At 36.5% G+C, this 6,000-nt stretch overlaps 1 protein-coding gene across 1 annotated transcript in view; it reads left to right on the top strand.

Moving 5' to 3' along the window:
- The first annotated feature begins 4,222 nt into the window (after nt 1-4,222).
- Nucleotides 4,223-6,000, top strand: part of LOC125174467 (uncharacterized) — a 166,868-nt gene continuing 165,090 nt past the window's right edge. Inside the window, exon 1 of the mRNA XM_047874001.1 lies at nt 4,223-4,301. The gene's annotated coding sequence lies outside the window, so the exon portion shown is untranslated. The remainder of the gene's footprint in view (nt 4,302-6,000) is intronic.

Raw genomic sequence — 6,000 nt, 5'->3', positions numbered from 1 at the left:
TAATTTGGTCAACATTGTGTCACTGAATGTTGATGCATTTTTTAATGATAGAAAAAAGACAAATAACAAATTGATGCACTTAATAAATTATAAATTTTTTCAAGCTTCACAAGGTAGGCAGAATAAGAAGACTATATAGTTGTTTATGGATGAAAATGGTAAGCATTTATTGAGTGCATTCCATAATCTAGTCCTGTGAGAGAAGCCTCACCTCTCTTACTAATTTTTTTGATTATTTATTTATTTTGAGAGAGAGAGGGAGAGAGTGTGTGTGTGTATGCGCATGTGCGCATGCAAGTGGGGGAGGAGCAGAAAGGGGGGGGGGAGAGACAGACAGAGAGAGAGAGAAAGAGAGAGAGAGAGAGAGAGAGAGAGAGAATCCCAAGCAGGCTCTGTCTGCACTCGATGCAAGGCTTAAACTCATGAGCCATGAGATCATGACCTAAGCTGAAGTTGGACGCTTAACTGACTGAGCCACCGAGGCACCCCTCTCTTTCTAATTTTCATGGTAATCCTATAAGGTGGTATTATTACTGCTGTTAGAGATGAGGAAATGGAATCTCAGGAGGTTAAGTGATTCACTTCATTCTCATTGTTGATGAGTGGCTGAACAGGGATCAACACCCCTTTGATTCTGATTTCAAAGGTAATGTTTTTAGTCGCTTCACTCAGACTCATGGTTATTAAAATATTTTTTACTTTATATTTTCTGTGTAATGCATAGATATATAATAGACAAAGCCTATCTTATAGAAGGCTGAATTCTGTCAAACAACCAAATTCTCACCATTTAAAAAGTGTTCAGATTCCATGTTTCAGTGTAAAAAAAGAACTCGTCTCAGTGTATAGCCATGGTCTGATTTTATTTTGACTCACATTGAATCTCTAATAAAACAGAAGGCAGAAGTAACCACAATTTATAATCTTTGAGAGATGTCAGTATATATTTTAAAACCACCTTACTTGATGTTATGAGGAACTTCAGATTGGGTTTGAAAAATATATATTGTTATGCCCTGTGGCATTTTCTGACCTGTCATGATGCCACTCAGTTTCAGAAAAACTATTCATAGATGTTGAGAATATTTTTGTTGAATAAAGAGGCCATTTTGGAAATGTGTGGAGGTTAATATTATGCACATGAAACTGTGCTTTCAGCTTTCCTACACCCTGTCAAATCTGAGCAATTATTCTACCAACTCACTGCCTGTCCCCGCCCCCACATCATTTCTTTAAATTGCTATGGAAATTAAATCGAGAGACACACTCTTCTTTGCAAGATGCCTCCTTCAGAATCCTCTCTGCTTTGCCCTAGCCAGTTTGGAATGGAAAATCAGCCCACATTTCCATGGAACTTAGCAAGGCTTGGGCCAGATCTAAAAGGCACAATTTGCCTGACATCTGTGTTCCAGCGTCATGTTGCATCAAAACAATCCGTACTGCTCAGATGAAAGCAAGCATCCTATTGTATTAAAGCATTTAACAAGCTAATCGTGGTCACTTTCTATTCTCACATCCATACAATCACATCCCACAAGGACAATTATACTTGCAAAGTATCCAACTCCAATTACATTATTCCATGATCACACTGATATATTTTCTATCATTTTGTTTTCATTTTATCTTCCAGTGGGTGTTGTGTGTAGCACAGCTGAGGAGAACAGAGGTTTTTTGTTTTTGTTTTTGTTTAGTCTTTATTGAAAGAAACTAGATGTCTAATTTATGGAGGCAAGAGCTTACTAATAACTTGTAGGCACTCCTCCTTACAATCAAGATCCAGGTGCTTAGTTAGGCCTGATCTGTGGCTGTGTAGTTAGCCAACAATGACTTAACCACAAGGGCTGGATGGCCACTGGGAGCCAAACATCTGGGTTGACCACTTTTCATTGCTGTTTTTAAAGGCAAGACAATGTTTCTAAAGTTTTGGAAACCATGACATCTGCTCCTTTTATAATTACTGGTAGAGCACTCAAATTTCTAAATGGCCTCATGGTCTTGAAGCTTCAGATGTATTCCCCATACAACTTCAAATATCCCCTTTCCCTAAAACAAAACAAAACAAAAGCAGCTGCCATTTGTAAGCTGGACCAAAGTAACTTATAACTTGAATATTACAGGAGAGATGGCTGTGAAAATAGAGATTGGACCTAGAAGTAGACTTTAAAAAAAAAATGTTTATTTATTTTTGAGAGAGAGAACGTGAGCAGGGGAGGGGCAGAGAGAGAGGGAGTCACAGAATCTGAAGCAGGCTCCAGGCTCTGAGCTGTCAGCACAGAGCCTGACGCAGGCCTCAAACCCACAGACCAGGAGACCATGACCTGAGCCGAAGCTGGACGCTCAACCAGCTGAGCCATGCAGGAGCCCCTCTAAGTAGATTTATAGATACTTAGGATAAACAGCTGTATTAAAGAGATATTAAGAGTGCTAAACATAGAGATATAGAGTAATAGAGTAATAGAAAGGTCTAATATAGGAAAGTAACTGAATTTGGATAACCATAACCTGAGAGAATTCAGTAAGGCAAATTTGGGGGTGCCTGGCTGTCTCAGTAGAGCATCCAACTCTTGATCTCAAGGTCATAAGTTTGAAACCCACATTGGGCACAGAGTTTAGTTAAAATAAATAAATTAACTAATTAAAAAAAAATAAGGCAAGTCTCCCTAGTTGATTTTTCTAGGGCAGTAACTACTGAACATTCTACAGGTTCCCTGCTTCTATCAAAAATCCTTGTTCTTTTAGGAAGGTGAGAAAACTAAGTGTTCTCTGAGGTCTAAGTTGAAAGTTTCTAGTTTCAGCTCTAACTAAAAAATAACTTTCTTCTCCATAAATACAACACAAAGTAAAATTAGGTAATAGATTCTCATCTTTTGCAGCATAGAACAAAATACCATAGATCCTGGTATTTTGGATATGTTGTCACTCATTAAATTATCAAATTATGGCTTTATAAAATTAGAGCTTGGTTTCATTAAGAATTCTTCTTCCCAATTCAACTGGACACTTTGACATCTTAATTATAGCCATTGTTTTGTTTGGGGCATAATTTCTGTATTTTCTTAAAACACAATGAAACACTGTCTTTGAACACATGCTTCTAGGTCCACCAAATTCAGTGAGCTGAAAAGAAAGATGTACCTAATTGTGATAGTCATTTAATAGTTTATTCTCCTTTTTACCTTGAAATCTTTATCTCTCCTATTTCAGTTTTCCATGCCCAATCATGGAAGTCTCATGGTTGCCTCTGTTTCACTGAATCTGTCAGACTTTCAATAATAGTATGAAAATAACTGCTCATTTTCAGTCTGGAAGACCAATACCGAACATGTTGTTATTCTATCATCGGTAGTTTAGCAGTGGAGTTTTCAGAAATCCCTGGGAAGACTTTTCCCGTAAAACACCCACTGTTGGGTAACTGACATAAATCCTGAACAGCCGAAGAAGCTTTGAGCTAATTGAGCTCTCCAGGACTGGCCATGCTGGTGCTCATCCAGCAAGATGGTTACAGAGACTAATGATTTATGACTTCACATCCTGGTTCCTTCAACTGCAATTGGAAATAAGTGTTGTGCATAGATTCTACTGCTTTTTTGGTAATTGTGCAATGAGCAAGAGTCTTGTGGGAGGTTTCATTCTGACACAGTGTTTTTTGAAGATACTGCATGGAAACTGTGTTAGGAAAAAGAAAAATAAAGAGGCTTATGCTTTCTTTTTCTAGAACAAAGCCTCCTTTTAGCTTTGTAAAGATTATAACCACAACAGAATCATGAACGTAATAGAGATAGTTGCTATTTGAAGTGTTAGTAATGGAATTCGTTTTATACTAAATATTTATTTAGTGAATGTTAATGACAATTATATAGTTTTTTCTCACACTTTCCTTGATTACCATGACTTCCTCCTTATCATAAGAATATCCAAATTAATAGGCACTGCCTTATTATTTTTATTAATTTCTATGATTTCTTGATTTTCACTTGAGCGCATTTGTGTCATAAAAAAGGTCTAAAATTAGTATTTTATTTTTCACTTGAGAATGTAAAGTGGAAAAAAAGGCAGATATTATTCTTGATACAATTTCAGCTTTTTCAATATGATAGGCCTCCTATATCCATGGTTTCTCTTTCTAAGGGTTCAGTTACCTGAGTTCTACTGCAGTCTGGAAGCAGTTAATCTTCCTTCCAACGTGTATTCAGATGAGTAGTAGCCTAACACTATGTGACGATGCCTACTACGTCCGTCACCTCACTTCATCTTATCACGTGGGCATTTTATCATCTCCCATCATCAGTAGAAGAATGGTGAGTACAGCACAATGAGGTATTTTGAGAGAGACCACATTCACATAACTTTTGTTATGGAATATTGTAATTATTTTACTTTATTATTAGTTGTTAGTCTCTTACTGTGCCTAATTTATAAATTAAACTTTATCATAAGTATGTACATAGAAGAAAAAACATAGGGCATATAGGGTTTAGTACTATCTATGCTTTCAGGCATCCACTGGGGGCTCTTGGAATGTAACCTCCATGGGTAAGGGAGGACTACTGTAAGTAGGTTGTACATATGGAAAATCATGTCAAGTCCCTAGGTCGCAATTTCCTTATCTACAAAATAAGAAGTTTTTAGTATAAGGACTCACTCTAAAATTTTTCCTTGTGCCTGCAACTTAGGATGTTACATTTCATTTTTACTCTGTAGTATTTTACACATGACATTATGAAAACATAATAGCAAAAAGTTATGATTCAAATGAATAAAAGGCTTGTAAATACACAAAACACAAGACTTACAAGATAAGCAAGCACATAGAGTGACATGCACAACTCCTTTGCTGGATGAGTAAACACTGGCAAAATTTTCTTCAATAAAGTGAGAGACAAATTCTAAATAGAGTAAGGATTGCTTCCTTGCATGAATGGATACGTGTTGTGAGTTGAGCATTCTTTTAACAAATACTGCTCACTTCTATATTATAGTCTAGTGAAAAGAATATTGGATCTACTTTCCCAAATATGTTGCTTAAAGATTGATATGACTTTAGCCAAATCATTTACCACAGTTTTCTTTTATAAATCAGCAGGTTTGGGCTTTTTAAATCTAAAACTTTTTATACTTCTGACAAGTTTATGTCATGAATTATATGGATATATGGGTGGATTTGGAGAGTGTAGATTTTGGAGCCAGGCAAACCTGGGTTAAAATCCTAGCCTGTTTAATTATTTTCCAAGCTGTATAAACTTGGTTAAGCTGCTGGGGTCACTGATGTCACTGGGTCCCAGTTTTGTAATTGGTAAAATTCAGTAGCTTAACTAAATAAACCTGCTCATTCACGTAATAGTCCAATGCCAGTATTCCTGGTAATGAGGTCACTTTCTCTACATGTGATTCAGCAGATTTACAGGGAGGACAATGGGGAAGCCTCATTTTCTTTTTTCAAAAGTCTTGGCTTGAAGGTAGTACACATCACTTTTGTTTACATTCCTCTGTTGAGAATTGATATATGATTATTCATGGATGCAAGGAGGGGTACAAAACATAGCCCTTGTCTCCTCAATGGTTCTAGAGGCCATTCCAGAAAGGGAAAAAGAAAAAACTTTTTGTGGGCCACTTGTAGACTGTGCCCCAGTAGACATTCAACATTTTTTTCATTACCCACTTTTCTCTCTTGTGATTTGACTTCCATTTATCAGATCTTATGGAAATGAGGAGAAATATTAGGTAAACTCTGATACACATGGTTGCTTCATTTTCAGACATCATATTCTGAATGCCACGTGTACAATCTGGGTACATGGCTATATGCTAATATCTGGTATGTACTTGAAAAATACCATTCTACTATAGACTAGAAGTGTTTAGCAATAATGCCAATAATAACCCTTTTACTTGCAAATGTTTCTGACACACCACACATGTCACTGTTATAGCAAAATAATTCCGTGATTTATTATAATTCCATAAATCATTCTGCATTTAACATCTTTACATCCTTTT

Source organism: Prionailurus viverrinus, chromosome C2, assembly GCF_022837055.1.
Source record: "Prionailurus viverrinus isolate Anna chromosome C2, UM_Priviv_1.0, whole genome shotgun sequence".
NCBI classification, from domain to species: Eukaryota; Metazoa; Chordata; class Mammalia; order Carnivora; family Felidae; genus Prionailurus; species Prionailurus viverrinus.
This window is presented reverse-complemented; position numbering and strand designations above follow the sequence as displayed.